Below are 23,045 nucleotides of genomic sequence, written 5' to 3'. Positions count from 1 at the left end.
TAGTTCTAAAAAATTTGACTTTTCACTTTTCAAGCTGAGGCCGATAATAAAATGTGTAAAGAGAAGCATTTTATCAGAAGCATAACCACTGTATGTACTTTGTACACCTTTTATATTCGTACTATGTTTTCTTTTTTCTTTTTTTTGTTGGTTTAATTTTACAATTTTATTTTATGTAAGTTGTTGTGCGGACCAGTTGGTCCACCGTGGCAACCCCTTGCACATGTAGGGAGCAGCCGAAAGATCAACAACAACATTATTAGAAGATTTACTGAATATGTGTAGATTCAAAGACAAATTTCAGATTTCCTAATTAATTGGAGATGGCAGAGCTCTTACTTGTGTGAAATTCTTCCCTTTATGCCTAATTAACTTATACCCCATGTTTAACCAGCTTTAATAGATTTTTCTATTTAAATGTTTGTGATGTGTTTAATTTTGGCACTAATTTGTTGCTTGGTGCTCTATGTTATTATTCTACTGTGTATTATTTGCACTGATGTTGCAGGTGGACACTGTTATTGCTTATAATGGCATTATTAAGAAAAATATTTTTCTATTTTGTAGCATTACATTAATGAGAAATCTGGAGCCGTTGGTATAAATGCTGGACTGAAAGTCCTTGAATTTAATGCAGCTCTACGATGCAGTTGTGATGAGTTAGGGCAGAGACTCGGCTCTGCTAGTTAGTGATCTACGAGATGACAAGCATGCCTTTATTTCTTACATAAAACATTAGAAACATAAGGTGTTCATTCTCTACGATTCCCCCCACAATACACACGTACTGTAATTGACCCCATTTATCAAGAGCTTTGTATATAAACGGTGTTTGCAAAGATAAATGAATAACGCAAGTACAAGGTCTCAACTGTGTGTGTGTGTGTGTGTGGTGTTTATAAATCAGTGAGTTCACAACCTGCATTGATTTTTTGTTCCAACCCAAAAATCTAAAATAGCAAAAGCAGCTTGGGCAGAAAACACTCAAAAGGTTTCCAGGTTTCCATAAATGTCCCCATAAAAGAAGGAATACCAGATTCTGTGTGTGTGTGTGTGTTGTTTATAAATCAGTGAGGACACCACCTGCATTGCTTGTCTGGTCCAAACCAAAAATCTAAAAATAGCAAACACTTAACTCTCAGGTTTCCACAGATGTCCCCATAAAGCAGGAATACCTGATTCTCTTTCTGCGTGTGTGTGTCTATAGTTTTATATCTTGTTGGGGATAAAATGTCCTCACAAGGATAGGAATATCTGTCAGACTTGATCTTGTGGCGCTGGTCCCCAGAAAAAAACGCAGCTTTAGAAAACTTTTTCCCTTTGGTCATTGGGGTTAAAGTTGGTGTTATATTTAGGTTTACATAACAGAATCATTTGAGTGATAGAATTTGTCAAACAGAAGCAGCATGCCATTCTGACACCCTACTTAGCACACTAATATGCGGTTTGGGATGGAACCGTAGTCTGATGTATGTGCATCTGATATGAAGGCTGCTCAGCAAATGCTGAATACACAAATTAAATGAGACCACAAGAATAAAACCTGATTGGTGTGTGTGTGTGAGCACACGTGCTTTTGTGCATGCACTCGAGAGTGTTAGATGAAATGTGGCACAGACTTCAAACATGCTCAGAATCTTATTGAAAGAACGAGGCTGTCGGGCCCACACACACACACACACACACACACACACAGACCATCAGAATATAAACAAAGCATGCTGCTTAGAGCTCTGCAGCACTCTCTATGCATAACAGTTCATCACACACACACACACAGAGAGTTCTAGGCCACTGCTTGGAAATAATGATCACGTCTCTGATGTCATCCTGTAATACAATCAGTTGTTATAATATCTTATGTGACTGGTCAGTTAATCTTACAGACTGTTAAAAACTGACTTCAAATGGTTTGTCAATATTACACAGTGTTTAAAATCCTGAGCTCTGATTTGTCATGTTCATGTTACATATTTCATGACGAGCTCTGATTGGTCCGTTAATATTATTGGACCATTATTATACTAGTATACTAGCCTTTAAAGAAGAACATCAGTTGGTCCTTTAGTCCTTTTTTAACATGGCAATTTACAGTATTTTAAACAACTTTAGCTTTAATTCAAATTTATTTTTTATTGTTTTAAGTAACTCCTGCTCTGAGAATCAACTCTCAGGACTGGGGATTCATCAGTGTAAGTGTTAATGCAACATAGTAGGTGTTAATTCACTTTGTTAATTTGATAATGTTAAATATTAATTGGGGCAGCATGGTGGCTTAGTGGTTAGCACTGTTGCCTCACAGCAAGGAAGGTCCTGGGTTCGAACAGGCAGGGGCCTTTCTGTGTGGAGTTTGCATGTTCTCCCCGTGCCTGTGTGGGTTTACTCTGGGTACTCCGGTTTCCTCCCACAGTCCAAAAACATGTACATTAGGTTGATCGGTAATTCTAAATTGCCCATAGGAGTGAGTGTGTGGTTGTCTGTCTATATGTGTGAAACCCTGCCTTTCGCCCAATGTGTGCTGGGCCTAATTAAGAATAAAGCGGGTATAGAAAATGGATGGATTGAAGGAAATATTCATTTTGAACCGTCCCTTTTAATTTAACAACATGTCCCTAAAAACCTGTGCATGCATTTTTGTGCCTTTTAATAAATTTGAAACTTTGGAGTGATTTGGACTTAAGTGAAAATGCAGGGTGGGGTCAATGCAAATAGCTTGAGTTAGCAACACAGTTTCCTGCAGCTTAAAGTTTATTTCAGAGACAAATTTGTGACAGAGGAATAGGATCCATATACGTATTTATATTTCCAGCAACTGTAAACTAAAGTAAAAATGATTAATGAAAATATTTAACAAGATTATGCCTCAGTATCTAAATAAGATCAATGTTTACTCAAATGATGACTTAATATAATAAATAACTTTCTACACAAGTACAAAGTCATGTGTGTGTGTGTGTGTGTGTGTGTGTGTGTTGTTTATAAATCAGTGAGGACACCACCTGCATTGCTTGTCTGGTCCAACCCAAAAATCTAAAAATAGCAGAAGCAACTTGGGCTGAAAACACTGGAATATACACACGTCTCCATAAAGCAGGAACACCTGACTGTGTTTTCCGATCCAAAATTCCCCTACAGCAAAGCAGCTTGGCTAACATTTTAGGTTTCTTGTATAGGTTAATAGATAATTTTTTTTAATATAAAAACCTTTTCTGAACTGACTGGATTTTTATAAATGACTTGTATCTAGCATAATTGCTCCTGTGAATGATTTACATTCAATTCGTCCGTATTCGGTTTGATAAATGAGCCTTTTTTATTTCTAAATCACCTGCAACACGCCCACTTTTTAGGCGTGTAAACTAACACTGTAGCTATTCATTTGACACTGTAGCTTCAGATTTAATCAACGCAGCATGCTTTGGTTCACCATTAGATTTTTATATCCGATTATGAATTTTTTTTTCCCATATGATTCCTTTTGACAGAGCGATGCCACTGGTGTTGCCACTAGTGTTGCCTTTGCTCCTCATGTTTTGTTTCGGGTCTTGAGCTGGAGTCTCCATTATCATAACTGTGAAATATGACATTATAAACAACAATAATGACAGCGTAAAATATGAAATATGCTTTCTGAAGGCGTCTGGGTGAAACCAGAGTAATAAGTTTCCTCTGAGTCTTTATTTAGCTTCCAGCTTTCTCTCTCTCTCACACATGCGTTGTGTTCAGTCATGAAGTGTGTGTGTAAGTAATGAACAGATGTCTCGTGGTACTCTTGCGCTCAGGAGAAAAGTGTTGAACAGCAACCTGCTGCTGCTGATGCCACATGCCACAGACATGGAACAGAAAGCCTTTTTATTTCTTTCTGTTCTTTTTATATTCTTTTTCCTATCTCTTTTTCTACTGACATCCACATTCTGTTTTCTCTGGATGTTTTTTCCCCTCAACGCCTAAATTCTCTCACTCTTTGTCTTTTATACACTCTTCCACTCATTTTCTGTAAGAGTTATGATGGAACCAGAGCCAAGAGCAAGGCAGGAACACACAAATTACACCTAGAAGCTAATCCAGAGTAGTCGATTTAGCTACCGGAGCATTTTCGCAAACAAGACGGAAATCCACACAGACTTGGGGAGAAAATGTGCAAGAACTCCATGCTGTGGAGGTGTGGGATATAGAGAAGGGCGAATAATAGTCCTAACATAGAACCTTGTGGAATACCATATTGTATTTATTATACATTCTGACGGATTTTCATGTATGCTAACAAGAAAATGGTAATGTTTTTTCAGCTAAGCTCTAAATCTTCTAAGACCTTGGTTGAACATCCTAATTTGCATAAGATTGTGAATAAAAACAAAAAAAAGCAAGTTTGTCACTTGCTAGTGTGAAAGCTAAAGACAGATAATGATATGAATACTTAAGGCAGTGCTTTAATTCGACATTACCACTGAATCAGTATTTATACAACGATATTATTTATATTCATAAGCAAACAATTCTGTATTTAGTGAATCTGGACCGTTTTCGAATTATGACAGCGTAGAAAAAAAAAAGAAAAGGGTTTAAGTATCAGAGGTGTAGTTGAATCACCATGCTAGCCTATTAACATACTATTTTACAAACTTGAACATTATTAACTGGAGTTAACCAGTTAACGAATTAAAAAAAAAAACATTTTCAATGTAGACTCCACATCTGTTTGCTGCTGGTTGTTGAGTCAGTTTGTTAAACAGCTGGAATCTGGTGACTCACTGGATGAGTTTGCGAGGTGAAAAGCAAGAAAGAAGTGAGTTGCCTGAGGCATGAGGCAGATTGCCTTCTGCAGATCACAGATGCTAATCAAAGACTTGGAAATGGTATGAAACGTATGATGTATACAATATTTTTTTTTTTTGCATGTATTCAGTCGTATCTGATTCCTCTCAGGAAAAAAAGATGATGGAATATGAAGTCATTTTAATTTTTGAAATGACGTGAATTTTATTTTTGGGATGTAGCATGGTGGTGGTTTAGTAATATAGTTATTGCCTGTTGCCTCACAGTTCACAGGGTCTCGGTTCAATCCTGGACTTGGGTTACTGTCCTTGCAGAATTTCAGAATTGCTCATGGACTTCCTGTTTGTTCTGCTTTTCCGATTGCCTCCTATACCTATAAGTGAATTGGCAGCACTAAATTGCCCCTTAGGGGTGTGTGTGTGGGGTGAGGGTGAGGTCTTACATGGGACTGGCATCCTATCCAGGGTGTGTTTCCACCTTGTGTACCGTATTCCTGATACCTTCCTCTTGATAAGGATAAAGTGCTCATTTATGTTGAATGAATGAATCAGTAACTAAAATTTCAAAAGATCTGGATTTTTCTAAAGTCTCTCTTTCCTCCCATTTCTCCTTTCACACACACTTTTCTGTTTCTCTCTCTCTCTCTCTCTCTCTCTCTCTCTCTCACGGCCGCGCGCCTGAGCCCGAGACCCACGGAGCGACGAGACTGACTTCTGTCTGAGACGGCGCGTGTTCGTGCGCGTCTATTAATGCACGAATTCACAAACAGACCCTTCTGTGAACCGCATGTTGGAGGGGAAAAGACGTAACAAGGTACATGAAATGAAAGGTGGACGCGTGAGGTCGAGCGCGCGCAAACTGCATGCAGTACGCAGTTGAGTCTCCCCCTGCGTCCGGTAGGTTGCGCTCTGCTCGCGCTCGAACATCAGTGACTGAACAACCAACCTGCTCCCCCTCACACCCCCTACCCCCTCCTCTTTCCACCGGCCGTGTGCGCGCTTCAGCACATAGACATACACACACTATGAGAGAGAACTGGAGAGGGTGAGACAGACAGGATTGCGCCCTTCTCTATATGTGTGTGTGTGTGTGTAAGTGTGTGTTTGTGCATGCAGTGTGTGTGTGTGTATGTATGTGTGTGTGAGCGCGCTGCGCTTTGCACGTCGCTGTGCAGGAGCTTTCTCGGGACGCTGCTGATGTCCTGAACGGGATAGGGACCGAAAGAAGTCGTGCCGCAGCTGGACGCTCGTGCAGCGGGATTTATATCGAGAGAGGGAAAGACCGAAAGAGGGAGAAAGAGAGAAACGAGGAAAACGAGGTAGGTGCGCTAACGTCAGTCCCTGTGTGTGTGTGTGTGTGTGTGTGTGGGCGCGTGGGTTTCTGTCGCTGCGGTAAATTCGGCGGGTTTGGTGGGAAGTTTGGCCGGGTCCTGCAAAGAGACGGCGTGAGCATCCTGTATACAAGAGTTTGGCGGAGATAAGCGTAGGGCAGAGGTAGTGTGTGTGTGTGTGTGTGTGTGCGTGCGTGCGTGCGTACGTGTGTGTGGAACGGGCCGGTTCTGTTGGAGGCACTGCTGCAGTGAGAGGGTGCGAACGCGATGAGAAGAGGCTGAGGCGGTGTGCGCTTCGCGCAGCTCCCTGAATAATCAGTTATTATAACGCCTGGTCATTTGTCCAGTCAGTGGTGTGTGTGTGTGTGTGTGTGAGAGAGAGAGAGAGCGAGAGAGAGAGAGAGAGAGAGAGAGAGAGAGAGATTCACCTGCCAAAATCCCTGTAGAGAACGAACACACACACGCAAGCAGCAGCACCACTCTTTTGCGCAGTAAACCTAGACACATGCTTACACACACGCGCACACACAGACGTGTCCCGCAACCAGATAAATTTGGTATCCTGGTATACTGGAACTCTGTGTATGTGTGTGAGAAAGAGTGTGTATGTGAGTCTCGCAGTCTTAGGGTAACAAATATTCTTTGTGCAACAGCCAAAAGTTTCAGATGTGTGTTTGTAGGCTTTAGGTCTTGGTGTGTCATAAGAACCCAGGGTCTCAATAATACATAGATATGAGAAGGAGGGAGAGAGGGAGGGAGGGAGGGTAGATGGGTAAGGGATGTTTTGTCTGTGGAAGAGGATGGTCACACACACACACACACACACACACACACTACAGTTGTCAGGCCTCCAAACAGCTGTCCACCAAAGTTATTTGATACTACCACCTGTTCACTTCTGTATGTTCTTTATGTGATGTACACTCTGTGTGTGTGTGTGTGTGTAAGTGAGAGAGAGAGTGAGAGAGTGAGAGAGAGAGAGAGAGAGAGAGAGAGAGAGAGAGAGGAGGACATTTTTCAAAGATGCAGCTTCCGTTAAGAAGTCCCTCCCCCACAGCTACTCAGTGAGAACTACTCAGCGTGTGTGTATTAGTGTGTGGTGTGTGTGTGTGGAGTGTGTGTATGTGGATTTTCAGCATCTGTCTGTGCCAAATGCCAGAGCTCTCTGGGTACCTCATAGCATTAGACTGTATGTGTGTGTGTGTGTGTGTGTGTGTGTGCGCGTGTGTGTTTGTGAGAGTGAAAGTTTTTAAAAGTGTGTGTTGGGGGAGGGGGTTGCTGATGCGACGGTTGCATCCCCCTAGAGTTTGTGCTATTGTTTGTGTGTGTGTCTGTGTGTGTGTGTGTGTGTGCTTTTGTTCTGTCTGAGCTGGAATGCACTTGAATGCTGTGTCAACTTAAGAGCCCCTTTAGACCTCTTAATCTGTCTCACTCTCCTGTCTCACTCTCTGCCTCACCATTTTCTTCCTCTAAGTTTTTGTTTCATTTGTCTGTGTGTGTGTGTGTGTGTTGTGCATTTTTTTTTTTTAAATAAAGGCATTTTATACTTTAGAGTGAACTTTTTTTAACCACAGACTCAGTTGACTGACTGTAAATGATGAAGCACGTGTGTCCCTTGTGGGTGTGTCCCTTGTGGGTGTGTCCCTTGTGCGTATGGCTTGTCAATCACTTTTTTTTTTTTTACTTCTGATGAAGTATTTTATATTTCCTTCATATTCTCTATACATACATTTAATAAGGACCTGATGAAACATTCAGCTACTGTATCAAAGAGGCAGCATTCTCGCTAAAAAAAAGCTGGCTAAATGTAATCATTACAAAATAAACTTCTGTTAATTCAAGAACACAAGTATATATTTGAATCAAATCATTATAGAGAATGCTAATTTGGTTGTGTAGCGATTCCTTGTCAGAGTTTTTCAACAGAGTTTTGATTTGAGGTTTGTATGTGCTTTGCTTTGTCAAAATTTATTCTATGTAGCTAAATTTCCATTCCCTGATCTCTACAGGATAGCATTACCATTATGTGCTTTTATATCTTAATGGGGACCAAATGTACCCAAAATGTTAGAAATATCTGATAGGAGTGACCTTATGAGGACATTTGGCAGGTCCCCACAAATAAAACTTTTTTTTCTTGTGTATGTGTGTATGTGTGTGTGTGTGTGCGTGAGAAAGAGAGAGAAACAGAGTGTGCTTATGTTAACAGATTAGTCCAAATGTGGACTCTCTATCTCTACTCAAACAACTGTGTGTGTGTGTGGAGGCTTGAGTGATGTTCTCTAAGAGCGTGAAGTGGATTCGGTGATGACCTCGTCTGGCCGGTGGGGCTGATGGCTATCGATCTGGTGTGCCACCGTCACACACACACACACACACACAAATATTCCCAGCAGTGCAGTAGTCTGGAGCATGGGGTCAAAAAATCATTGTTTCATACAAACCAGAATACAAGCACTTACTAACACACACTATTAAATCATTAATTGCTGCAATCTCTTAACGTCTTCCTTGGACAGTCCAACCTTTCGATGGAATGCCGCTCGAGATCTAACTAATCCAGAACCATGTCTTCACAGATGATGACTCAGACAGAGACACACACTTGTCTTAAGACAGTTTCAAGGTGTTGACACCAAAGGCATTATAATATCATCTAACACCACAGTCATGAAACTTCAATTTGCTAGCTAAGTAAGCGTAGCTGCTCCATTCAGATATTCAGGTGTCCTTTCATTTGGGTTTTTTTTCTTTTATATGTTTAGTCCTGCTTTTCTTTTTTAATTTTTAAACTGTACAGGATTTCATTTAGCTTGTGACTCCGACACTTACAGGCAAAAGAAAAAGAAAAAAAATGCGTCTTTAGTCAGAAGCCAAAAATACAAGCAGAAGATCTTGAAGGCTAGTTTTGTACTGCTGTATTATGTACGTCTTTATAAAGGAATTCCTAATCAAAATTTTTAAACTTTTATGAATTAGCAACAGTAAAATTTTTGCAAAACAGCTGCAAAATATCAGAGAGAATCAAGGGGAAGGTGTACAAGACAGTGGTGAGACCGGCCATGCTGTATGGTTTAGAGGCCATAGAGTAACACTGAGGAAGAGACAGGAGTCAGAGCTGGAGGTAGCAGAACTGAAGATTTTGAGGTTCTCTTTGGGAGTGACAGGGTTGGACAGGATTAGGAACGAGTACATCAGAGGCACAGCTCATGTTGGACGTTTGGGGGACAAAGTTAGGGAGGCCAGATTAAGATGGTTTGGACATGTTCAGAGGAGGGAGAGTGAGTATATTGGTAGGAGAATGTTGGACATGGAGCTGCCAGGCAGGAGGCAAAGAGGAAGGCCAAAGAGGAGGTATATGGATGTAATAAATGAGGATATGAAGATAGTGGGTGTAAGTGTTGAGGATGCAGAAGATAGGGAGAGGTGGAGAGAGATAATTCGCTGTGGTGACACCTGAAGGGAAAATCCAAAAGAAGAAGAAGATATAAAGCAGTTTACTAGCAACTCAAAAATTGGCTAGTTAAATTTGTACAACTATTGTTACTATTAACAATCTACAGTGAATAATTGTAAGTTTGAATCGATCAAAACACTTAGTAAAAGCTAATAAGTTTGGTGAAGTTAGCTTTATGTTGTAATAGTCAATGCTAATTTAGTACTGATTTGCCAGAGTGCTCTGGGATTAACAATGAAAAATAGCTAATAAACAACTAGTTCGCCACTTCCAAGTCCACCTTTTTCATGTACACCAAGCAGAAGAGATGTCAAGTTTAAGGTAAAATGACCATTGTTAATGTATTAAAATGAGATTTTTTAAATAAATACTTATGTAAATAATATGTTTTTTATAAGCTAAGTCTTTAATACACTGCAGTACACGCAGTACAGCATTTATACAGTACCATACAGTATTTTTGATTTTGTATTATATTTATTCATGTATACTGTGCAATAATTACATTTCAATTGTATATGAACATATACATTTAAGGGAACAATAACAATTTTAGGGGGTTATAAGTACATGTGGGCGGGTTGTAAGTACTTCGTTGTCTATTGTGTCATAGTGCCATTATAGGGAACATATACAGCACTTTATAGGGGCATTTCTGACTTACGGCGAAAATCGCCGTGAGTCGCGACTCTTGGTACCGATTGACGACGTAGGGCGGGGTATGACTGTATTGAACTAAAATCTCTGTGACATTTTGATGTTTTGTAATTGGTAAATTTGTCAAAGAACGAAGAATACAAAATGCTAAAAAATCTAAAATTACCTGAGAGATACTATATTTAATGGTTAATTATCATGATTCACTATCATACAAATCTACTCTCACACCCATTAGTTATTTATTTGTTATAATGTTTACTGACTTTGTGAAACTCTAGCAATGTTACTGATACTATGTTTAAGCCTGCAGTTTTCTTTCAGATGATATCATTTAAAAACATTACCGGTAGAGCTTTTTCCTCGTTTAATTATCACGGTGAATCGTCACACCGCTACATCGTCCCGGTCCTAATTAGAATCTATTCAGCGATTTTTTATTCCCCGTTTGTGGTGCTTCTGCTTCGTCAAGCATCGGCACTGTTTGGAAACGCTTGTCTACACACACAGGTATGCAAATCATGATGTGAACGGTGCATAAAGCACATTGTGTTGTGTGTGTGTGTGTGTGTGCGTGTAAGAGTGAGATAGAGAGAGAGAGATCATGCTTGTATTGTGATTTAACATCAGCACTGAGGCCTGGAATTGCTTTCTTTAGTGTTGACAAATTGTGACACTTACTCGCTGATGTAGTGACAAAATGAAGGGTGAATTGGTTTTACACTCCACACACACACACACACACACAAAGGAAGCCATAATCTCTCTGGCTCGCACACACACACTACACACCTTCAAAAAAAAAGTTAGTGTATGGCTATAGTGTACTGTTCATCTTATATGCTCATCTGTCTTGTAGTTAGCTGCAATAACTATTAAGGTCCTCACAAGATTGAATTGTGTGTGTGTGTGTGTGTGGCTGTCTGTCTGTCTATCTGTGTGTGTGTGCCCACATTTGGCTCTTTCATTAAGAATTATGTGTCCTTAGAATCATCAGGTCCTCACAGAACTGTTTTTAATCCATTATGTTTAATTAAACATACAGATATTTAATAGTTTAAGGCCCACTCAAAAAGCATGTGTGTGTATGTGTGTGTAAAAGGTTTTTATGCTTTATGGCGATATGTAATATAGCATATCTGATTGTGACAATTTTGTTGAAATGTCGCAAAGAAAACTTTAGCAGTTAACTTTTTTACACCATCAACAGAATTTAATGGCTTCTAATGTCTGTTGGAAACATCATCTCATTAAAAAGGAGTGTTATATCATGCCTTGTGTGTGAGTATTATCAGTATTGCGAGTACTTTCACAATATCAGCTAGCACTCAGTAACATCTGCATGCACATGTGGATCTATTAAGTATTAATGCCTCGGCATTCTGGAGTTCTCAAGTTTGCTTGATCAGAAGATGTTGACTAATTAAATCAGCTACATTGTCTATACCCAATTATTCCTAATTAGGGTCACGGGGGTCTGCTGGAGTCTATCCCAGCACACATTGGGTGAAAGGCAGGGGTACACCCTGGACAGGTCACCTGTCCATCACAGGGCCACACATATAGACAGACAACCACACACACTCACACTCACTCCTATGGGCAATTTAGAATTACCAATCAACCTAATGTACATGTTTTTGGACTGTGGGAGGAAAACGGAGTACCCAGAGTAAACCCACGCAGGCACGGGGAGAACAGGCAAACTCCACACAGAAAGGCCCCTGCCTGTTCGATAAATCAGCTACTTACCATGTTGAACTTTTAAATTTTTGAGGACAGCAACAGCAAAGTAAAATAAAATCATTTTAACTATAAAAATCTGAATATTTATTTAATCTTTAGCTAAAACATGTTTTTTTCTTCAATTAATCATAACTTCTTTACCTGTAGCATTTCAGTATATTTAGTCAAATGTAAAAGTGCAATTTCATCTAAATTTATCCAAAAAAAATTATTTTTAAACATAATTAACAGATTGGACTGTTGCATGAGCTTGTGTGCTTGCGCATGAAATGTCTCAGGCGAAGTAAAAAAAGATTGTATGTGTGTGGGTGTGTGTTGGTCTAATTTAAGAGATTTGATAAAGGAAGCCCACATATAATTTAATCAATTACACACTGTACCTATTCATATAATTATGATGGACAAATAAGTTCTTGGCTTGTCTTTTCTAAGATGTCCAGCAGGTATCATTAGTCTGTCAGTCTTGTGGTTAGCTGCAATAACTATTAAGGTCCTCACAAAGATAGAATGTGCGCGTGTGTGTGTGTGTGTTTGTCTGTTTGCAAACATTTGGCCCTTTGTGATGAAAAAGGTGTCCTCAGAATTACCAGGTCCTCACAAAACTGGTTTTATTTCATTATGTGTAATTAAACATACAGATCTTTAATATGAGGTTCACACAAATGTGTGTGTGAGAGAGAGAGAGTGAGAAACTGCACCAAAGGCTTTTACACACACACACCAACACACACACATTCAAGAGACTCGAAATTAGGCCCCCAAAGGGTTTGAACCGTGAAGAGCACAGAGTTCACTCTGATAGATGTAATTACACATAGTCCATATCCTAATTGTAACACACACACACACACAACACACACACACACAGATTCATGTGAACTGGGCACAAGCAATAAACTCAGACACTTGGTTCAAGGACAGTAATGAGAAATGTGATAAACAAACAAAGCAATTCTCACACACACACACAGTTAAATGTTTAGTATCTGTCTACAAAGTGGCCTACTTATGTATAAGTGTAAATGTGTCCCGATGATAGGAATATCTGGCAGTTTTGACTTTACGGGGACATTTTGGCAGGTTCCCACACAACAGTATGGAAAAAAAATTAATAACTGATTTTATTTTTTTTTTTAAATTAAGAGCTTTTCACTTGCGATTAGGATTTTTTAAGTGTAGCATGTCTTTAATTAGCTACACATGTAACATATTAGCATTATATGCTATATATATTAGCATTTTTAAATGAAGTTTCCATCGTATAAGGAGATGTTCATTTTGTATTTTTGGAAGTTTTCTGTACAGCTTTTATGACACAACAAAGTCTTTCAAATTTTACTCAATTTGCTTGCATTTTTGTCTTTGTAAGTTGTTAGAGAGAAAAAAAATTCAAGAGGGATTGAACTAACTTGTTTTGCGGACGTTCTGTGACATTAAATGTAGCTATTAAAATGAAGAAATTTGTCAAATTTCTTTGAGAAAGAATCAAGGGGAAGGTGTATAAAACAGTGGCGAGACCGGCCATGCTGTATGATATAGAGACAGTGTCACTGAGTAAGAGACAGGACTCAGAGCTGGAGGTAGCAGAACTGAATATGTTGAGGTTCTCTTTGGGAGGGACACGGTTGGACAGGATTAGGAACGAGTACATCAGAGAGACAGCTCATGTTGGATGTTTGGGGGACAAAGTTAGGGAGGCCAGATTAAGATGATTTGGACATGTTCAGAGGAGGGAGAGTGAGTATATTGGTAGGAGAATGTTGGACATGGAGCTGCCAGGCAGGAGGCAAAGAGGAAGGCCAAAGAGGAGGTATATGGATGTAATAAATGAGGATATGAAGCTAGTGGGTGCAAGTGTTGAGGATGCAGAAGATAGGGAGAGGTGGAGAGAGATGATTCGCTGTGGCGACCCCTGAAGGGAAAAGCTGAAAGAAGAAGAAGATATAAAAAGAAGAATAAAACTTTTCAGGATATGTTGTAATTGGGAAATATTTAACAATAAATCAACAATTAAAAAAATATATTGCCAGTTAGCAGCAACATCTTGCTATAAAAGTATTTTCTTATGTTCAGGTTTTTAAATCTGGCTAAGTATACAGTTAGTTTTCCGTATTTATTTTCCCGGTTATCCAGGGAACCCTGACACAAACCCTGATTCTCCAGTAGCATCAGTATGGTATTGTCTTTGTTATATCGCCAAGTTGTCCAGGGAATTTCTCTCAGTCTAGTGTGTAAACATAAAAAATTCCCGTATTATGAAATATCCAAGGAAATCCATGCAGCGAAAATAAAATGAGGCATGAGACATGAGGCAGGATGATAGATAACTGTTTGTTTTTCAGATGATGCAGAACAGATGGGTTGAGCGCAAGAGGGAAACCTGTTGCCCAGTGTTGCTAATTGTTAATAAGGTCTGTGTATATAGAAGGCAGTGCTCCAACCCTGATTTAAACATGCCCTAACCATTTTCCAGCAAAGCCCGTTCCATTACACTCTTGTCTCAAGTCGATATCAAGCCAGACACTACCGTCAGAGAAGAGCACAGATTACCCAGAAGGCTTTCATTTCAAAATGGCAGACAAGACTCAATAGATCAATAATGTTTAATATTTCAGAACTAAAACTTTGGAGGGTGTTCAGACCCAAATCCTCCGTCGTGTGTGTCTAGTTTAGTTATGCTAGAATTGCAGCTACCTCACTGTTTTTTCTTCAAAGTACTGATTAAAATGGATTCTTTTTTACTTTTCCACTTTTACCTTCCGCTCTCGAAGCTCATCTTGTGATAAATACCGACAGTCGCTCTCAAAAACGATCTTTCTCTCCAATGAGTGCTTGTAACTAAGGTCATTTTTTAGTCGTATACATCGATTCTATTTATTCCACAGAAATATAGTAATGACGTGGTTTGAAAATTTTATTCCGTGTGTCATTAAATCGCTGACTTAATCCATGATCTTTTTTGCTAATCATCACAATTTCTACTACCAAAGGTACAAGCTAGCTAGTGAGCCATCGACTTCCCAGCATGTAAAATGTAACCTATCCTAAACAAACAGTACTTAAGTGAAATCATACAGAAGCCAGGCGATACTATCGTGACTATTGACTTGCTTAATAGTCGTTCAGTGGTGCTAAGCTAAGAGCGGCGTTTGCCAAAAGGCTGCTGTAATGGCTAGTCCATTAAGCAAATTACTGCTTCCTGTCATGTCACAACGTGCTAATGATGTCATTTACTTGAATTAGCCACAAAACGCCATTAGCTAGATAAACAATTCAGGAGTACATAAATTGTAGGTGTTCTCTACTACATAGTCATTAAAACACACACACACACACACGCAGACCACTTCCCGTCCATCGCTTGCTGATTCAGTCCTCCAAGGCGGCTTGTGGCACATGCCCTATATTTATGGAAGAGTCTGGAAAAAGCACTGCTGTTTGCCAGCAACTGTGTGTGTATGTGTGTGTGAGAGAGAGAGAGAGAGAGAGAGAGAGAGAGAGAAAGAGAGAAAGGGTTAGATGTATAATGTTACAGACTGCATTTTGCAAATGAAAGACAAGAGCCAGGAGACGGAAACGTGTTCGGAAGCCAAAGAGAGAGGGATGTATAGAGAGAGAGAAAGAGGTAGAGAAAAGAGAGAGCTCGAGTTTCCGAAGCAGATCCAGTTTTAGAAATCTCGTAGGCCGACTTTATGGTGCATGCTGCATAACTGATGATGGGCATCGAGACGAGGAAAAGGAGAGAAAGAGCTCAGGTCATTGTAATGGAAAAATGCACTCTAAAAAAACACAAGCCTTTAAGTTCATTAACAAAGTTAATGTTTGTTTTTACTTTCTTTAAGTAATCCATAATACACACAACCCCCCCACCCCCAGAACATCACAGTGCTGTTAGGTTCTCGAATCCGATTGGTCAGAAAGTGTTGATTCATATCACTCAAGTCATCTTTTCTATAGTAACAGCCATACAGTGTATAATTGTTGATATGGTAAAGAGACCATTATTTTTATCATTTATGGAAGGAGCCTCCAGTGTTGGTGCTTTGTAACGTTCTCTAAGTTTTCAGGAGAGAAGAGTTAACGCTTTGTGGTTTCTTGTTAGAAAAAACGGCAAGCTAGGGTTTGTTTGTAGTTGGAGAACAGAGAGGTGAGGTAGGAAACAAGTCAGTGTTATCACTAACACTAAATGTAACTATAAAGAGATAAAAACTCTGCTCATTGTGTAACCCTTGCCTTTAATGATGTGGCATAAATGGAATAAAACAGTTAGAATACCTAGTATACCTATTTATGTGAACGACGCTTGATTTTTTTTTTCTTCTTTTTTTATTGTAAGATCATTTTACTTCTTTTTAAGAAATAAAATTCTCATAAATGAATTTAATTCGATGGATTAAATGAATTTAAACAGAATTTCTTTAAGTTTGAATAGTGATTTAATCTCATTATCTCATGAGATTAATTCAAATATTATCTCAAAGCAGCTTCACAGAAATATAAAAATTCAGAATAAATATTGTAAATTTAAAAATTTTAAAATGTATTAAATGTAATTTATTTATCCCTAAAAATGAACTGGCAATAGAAGAAGATGATTACAAGCTTGAAATTTGTCCGGAAAAGTCTAGAAATGTGTTTAATAATCTTATATTCGGTTTAGTATAATATCCTATTTAAAAAAATATATCAGTGCATATCAGTATATTTAAAATATCTTCACTCGCTAAGAATTTTTTTCTTCTTTTTTTTTGTAATTCAGTAACATGACATTTTCTTTTTTTTTTTATTTTGTCTATTAATTTCAAGAAAGAGAGAAAAAGACATTGGTAAGAGAATGAACACACCTTTTATATCTGCTATAACGTACGCGATAACAGGAAGAAACTTGTGTTGCAGATTTTCAGCATTTAAAAAAAAAATTGTTTCTCAGTCACTTGTCAAAATCTGTGTGTGTTGCGAACAAAAAATTTGCACATTAGCAGCAGCAGCCGTCTTTGTGTGCAGTTCTGTCCGGGTGTGAATTAGGACCACAGCGGATTCGGGTTCTTTAGCTTTCCTGCAGATTTTAGATACAGCCTGGTCCATTGTGTGCATTTTTTTTTTTTTAATTCATTCTCATGGATTTGTGTGTGTGTGTGTGTGTGTGTAATAATCCTTGGTGAAAATAACTATTTAGGCAAATGATGTCCTTTTGTATGGTTCTTCAACTGCACTGCTTTTGTCATGCAGATCTGGCAACCCGGGTCATGCTGCACACGTTGGGGACACTTGACTTTTTCTGCTTCACTTTTCCGAAAGTTGACCACAAGAAACACGAGTGCACTTTAAATGGACGCTATCAGATTCTTAGCTGAAGTATTTTGTATGCAGCAGCCTTTTCACGGAAAACAATTAGTAATCAAACGGCTATGAGGTGTTCAGCACATCTTTAAGTTAATAAGAACTTCCTGTCTGTCCAGATGTCTGGCCTTCTGACATCAAGAGGTTTTTTAGTCCATGAGGAGAATTTCTCCTTCTTATTATTTTATTAGCTCTAATATGTCTAGAGGCTGCAGGAAATTAAATAAAAGCAAACATTTCTACTATTAAAACTTTTTTTTTTAAATAATGGTGTATAATCTAATAAGTCATTTCCTCAAACGCAGCCTCGAACGTTACCCCAAGTCACTCCTCGTTCACGCATTATTCGCTCAAAACCATTTGGTCCGACGGATCAGACGCCTGGCCGAGCAGGAAGCGAGGAAATTTGTTCCTAATCGACGAGGCTAATGAGGCTACGATGAGTGGCGCTTCTTGAAACAGCGTAACAAACATCATTTTACAGTAGAAACTGTGTTTAAATTGATAAACCACAGAAGCATTACTGAGCTAAAACCTAAAGTACTTGGTTTAAAAACATTAAAATTATTTATTTTTTATATGTAATATCTGATATTTGTCTTCTTACAGAACAGGGGAACGATTATACGTTTGTGATACTTCCCAACTTGGTAGAAATTTCATGCTAATATCCCCAAAAGTGTGTCTATATCCTGCTAATATATCCAATAGTGTGTGTATATTATGGTAATGCTCTAATACTTTGCTAATACTGAACAGTCTATACTATCCTAATATGCTCTATTGTGTGCCTGTATTCTGCTATTATGCTCTATAGTGTGTCTAAATCATGCTAGTGTCTCCAAATCATGCTAATATGCTTCATATTGTGTCTAAATCTTACTAATATGCTCCAGGGTGTGTCTAAATCATGCTAATATGCTCTATAGTGTCTACAAAAGGCTATTATGGTTAATAGTGCGGTTAATAGTGTGGCTATATTCTGCTAATACAGTTAAATACAGTTAAATAATTTGCTAATACCAAACAATCTTCTGTCTGCATCATGCTAATATAGAGCATTGTAAGGATTGTAAGCTAAGGTGCAGAGCTGCTAATATTTCTACCAGCATGTATATGAATATCAAGCTATTAACACATCCATACAGCGTGAATATGGCTATCAGCGTCGTTATTGAGCTAAAGTATGTGTGTGGTGAGCAACATATTTATTAGAAATTGTTTTCGTAAGCTACAAATGCTAATCCTGACCCTTAGCCTCGTTTTTTTCTAGCGAACATGGCTTTATCTTTGGATCTGTGATGCAGTTATACATATAAAATATAAATGAACTTCTTCTTAAGATATTAGCTGTAGTAGCACAGCTTTATTAGTCGTTGTAGCACCACAGAGACTTGCATTCATCAATATTTGCTCAGGAAGGAAGTTATTAGCTGTAATGGATATGTTATTTATCTTCATCAAGAGACCGTTAGCTATATTATCTGCCACGGTTTCTTGAAAAGATACCGTACACTATTATTTTTTCCTGTTACCAACAGTTTCCTGTGGAAAAGAGCGACTCTGTATATGATGCCACCACCCCCATGCTTTACTGTAGAGATGTTGCTGTTAGTGGTAGGATTTCAGCCAAATATTACCAAGGTTCGAAAAGCTCCACTGAGCATCCAATCTCTTAAGAGGATTCCTTACGCTTCACCGATCCGACTCAACTCAAGCTCAGGTCAGGGGCTATTGGTCTCTGGGTTGCTACTCGGACGAATCCCCTTGTTACCTTGCTTGTTAACTTTCAATGGATGGTCTCATTGTCCTGAACTTTTGGGTTTGTTTGTTTTTTTCCTTAAGCTTCCTGATACTAGCTGAGGTTCCACTTCAGGGTAGTGGTAGCTCAAGTGTTTAAGTTTCTAGGTGGAAGATTGGACGATTGAAGTTCAAGCCCCGGCACCGCCAAGCTGACACCATAGGGCCCTTGAGCAAGGCTCCCTGCGCTCTGAACCCAACCCTCCAAGGACAGGCTATGTAAAGAAAGAATTTCACTGTGCAGTAAAATATATATGACAAATACTTAACTTAATCATAGGGCAGTGGTGTCTCAAGTGGATGTGGGTTGATAGGGGTTCAAGCCCCAGTACTGCCAAGCTGCCACTATTGGGCAATTGAGCAAGACCCTTAAACCTCTCTGCTCCAGGGGCCCCTGTGCTCTGACCCCAACTTCCACTATGCTGTAATGTATGTGTGATGATAATAAAACTTCTTCTTTCCAAGAGGTGTGAATGCAGTAAATCTAAACATATTAGCTTGGTATAGATCAATCATGATTGTTGCATGTTGTCAAATCAACGTAACTACACACAGTCAATCTTTTTAGTCCTGTATCGATGTGCTATTAGCCACATTAGCCCCTAGCATGATCTTCTCCAGCACTGTTCATTATTGCAATATGTGTTAATGTGTTAAACCCCTCAACTTTAACAATTCTTTCCTCAAATCCACTTTGATATTCCACACAGCTTACGCCGTTTCATCACTGACAGCTGGGATTTCCGAAATGGCTAATGAACTGATACAGCGAAAGGTCAAACTTATTAAAAGATGAAGCTGAAGCCGTGCTCCGATTCCCTGAAGAGCTCCAGGATTATGTTTTTTTTCACGCTAGCCGTTAGCTGCACCACAAATTTTTCGCGTGGTCTGGATTTATCGCTCGCCTTTTTAGCAAACACACAAATTTTCATGCTAACGGCCTATTCGTCACTTTGTGAAAAGATTGCTTTCGATTTAATCAACAAACGCTTTCTGGAAACAGCCAAAGGGGATTTTTTTTTCTCTTTGACAGAAATATTAGCGTTTGCACAAAATAAATGCTACAAGACTAACACAAACTAGTCTAATAATTACATTCAATGTTCTTTCTGTCTGAAGCCCAGAGATGGAAAATAAACTTCAATCCACATCTAGTTTCATTCCTTGACAAATCTCAGGACGTTAACAAGGTTTGTAGTGATTTATCGTTTCAGAAAGTGCCGATTCCATATACGCACAACATGTAGCCTTAGCGTAGCATTAGTCTCCTCGGGTATATTATTAGCTGCTTGATGTGAGATATAGTGTGTAAGATTGAGTGATATGGGAAGTGTTAGCATGAGGGGATGAGTGAAGAGCTGAGAGGGAGGGAGGGAGCGACAGAATGGAGCTGTAACGGAGAGAAAGCAGGCGCAGTCAATGTAAGCTAGTCAATCAGTGTCAAAGGAAATAGCGCTTCTAAAGAGCTATTCATCTCTGTGTGTGTGTGTGTGCGCGTGCAGTCTGAGTTGATTGTTCACTCATTCGCTTTCCCTTTCTTCTTCGCTCCCGCTGCGTTACACACACTCGTACTTACCGAGGCGCTGTGGGATACATAAGCTATAATTTTGCCCGGGCCACGTCCCAAACCACACTCGTATTTCGGGAAGTCTGCTATTTCAGAGTTACGTAGTGGACTCATAAAATCCCACAAAGTTCTGCTATAGAATTAACACAGTGCACTCTGGGAATTTAAGATGCTGAACTTGCTAAAGTTGCGTGGTCCATGAAGTGAACTCGGGGAGTGATTTGAGACACATCCACGGTGGACACAGTGTGTGATTTGGAATGCTCCCACAGTAGACAGACAGTGGTAAAAATGTGTGATTGTGTTTATGTGGCCTATATAGTGAACAGGGGGTGTAGTTTCTGACACTTTCACAGTGGACAGAGATGTTTGTGGTCTGCGGTATGTGGTGAATAGGGTGTGTGATTTGGGACATGTCCACAGTGGGCCTATAATGGCCAGGTGTTTGTGGTGTGATTTTGTGGCCTATATAGTGCACAGGCTGTGAGATATGAGACACTTCTACATTGTTGGCCATGTGTTTAAAAGGTCCAGTTTGGAACACACCCACAGTGGACTGACATTTCTGATCCTGTTAATGTGGCCGCCTTCGTGTAGTGGACGTGTTTGATTTGGGACACTTTCACTGTGGACTGATGGTGGTTTGACATTTGTGATGGTGTTTATGTGGCCATAAAGTGAGTGATTTGGGACAGTTCCACAGTTGATTGAGATGTTTGTGTTGTCATTAATGTGGCCTATGGACATGCTCACGGTGGACTGAGGGGTTTGTGATTGTGTGAACAAGCGTGGTTTTGAGCCAGGTCACTTATTTTGATCCCAAACATCCTAGATTAGCATGCTAGGTAGTGCTCCTGATTCTCCAGAATAGGGTGTAGGGCTGTTTGGGCTCTGAGATGAAGTGTCTGAAGTGAAACTGATTAAGAGAAAAGGAAACATAGTCAGACTGGATAATTGAGTGAATTGCTGGTGCTAATTAGCATCTCATACTAACATGCTAACAAGTTATCTATTTTTATCTTCCTGCATTTTATAATGTTCCATCATCTGTATCTTCGATGTGCTTGTTTTCTCTGACACACACACACACACACACTTGAATGCAGCTTTTAGAGACACTTACATTTCATTATTCTTTGCTAATTATTTGCATAAAAACTTTGACACTCTCTCTGACACACACACACACACAGCATGTCTCGTCTTTTTGTTTATTCATTAAGTGAAATTGTCATCATGCTGTTTCCAGTGACCTCATTAGCATTTCTCTGACCTTATCAGCATTTGTCTGACCTCGTTAGAATAAACCGTTCTGTTTACCATGAGCCCGAGAGGAGTTTTAGCAGCATTATAGAGGTGTCTCTTTGGATCGCTGTGCAGCTTATCTACCACGCTTTAGGTTTGTTAATTTAATAAAAACTTATTAATTTGCTGGAAATTTTTTCTGACCGCAAAAAAAAAAAATCATGCTTCTATGAATCTCATTAGCAAGAATCTGCCTTCATTAGCATAAATGTATTAGCTGTTCAACTTCCTAATCTAACTAGCAGTAATGTCACAAATCAACTTTTACATGGTATCAATTATTTGTTTGTTATTAATTATGTTTTGATGTAATGAAAAGGTTAAATGAAAGAACACACTTTACACAAATACACCTGCTTTTGAGCTCATTAGCATTCTCCTCCCCTCATTAGCATATCCCTGGCCTAATTAGCATATGCCCACCCTCTTTCCCCAAACCTCCATGGACATAAAATGTCATTATGCTAACAAAAGACTCTGTTAACTCTTTAGAAATAGTTTATAACATTTAATTAACATCACTAATTAATGCTTATTAACAGTCATTATCTTGTAGTTTTGGATTACATCGTTAGCATAAAGCAACAGCAGCATCATTAGCATAAGCTTGCCGACTTGTTCCTCATGAGTGTTATAACTGATTATAAGATATTTCGCAGAATTCATTCGTTTTCTTTCCAATATGTTACAAAATTAAAGTTTATCTAGTTCCTAGTTTCTAGCACGGTGGCTTAGTAGTTAGCACTGTTGCCTCGCAGCAAGAAGGTCCGGGGTTCAAACAGGCAGGGGCCTTTCTTTGTGGAGTTTGCGTGTTCTTTGTACCTGCATGGGAGTATTCCGGTTTCCTCTCACAGTCCAAAAACATGTACATTAGGTTGATTGGTAATTCTAAATTGCCCATAGGAGTGAGTGTGAGTGTGTGTGGTTGTCTGTCTATATGTGTGGCCCTGTGATGGACTGGTGACCTGTCCAGGGTGTACCCCTGCCTTTCGCCCAATGTGTGCTGGGATAGGCTCCAGCAGACCACCGTGACCCTAATTAGGAAAAAAGCGGGTATAGAAAATGGT

The 23,045-nt window shown here is 39.2% G+C and overlaps 1 protein-coding gene across 4 annotated transcripts in view; it reads left to right on the top strand.

The window, feature by feature from the left end:
- The first annotated feature begins 5,760 nt into the window (after nucleotides 1-5,760).
- fat3a (FAT atypical cadherin 3a) overlaps nucleotides 5,761-23,045 on the top strand; it is a 108,113-nt gene continuing 90,828 nt past the window's right edge. For 3 of the 4 annotated variants that reach the window (XM_058413816.1, XM_058413815.1, XM_058413812.1), the window contains exon 1: nucleotides 5,761-6,094. The gene's annotated coding sequence lies outside the window, so the exon portion shown is untranslated. The remainder of the gene's footprint in view (nucleotides 6,095-23,045) is intronic. The other variant, XM_058413814.1, reaches the window with a different exon arrangement.

Source organism: Hemibagrus wyckioides, linkage group LG17, assembly GCF_019097595.1.
Source record: "Hemibagrus wyckioides isolate EC202008001 linkage group LG17, SWU_Hwy_1.0, whole genome shotgun sequence".
Taxonomy (NCBI): domain Eukaryota; kingdom Metazoa; phylum Chordata; class Actinopteri; order Siluriformes; family Bagridae; genus Hemibagrus; species Hemibagrus wyckioides.
This window is presented reverse-complemented; position numbering and strand designations above follow the sequence as displayed.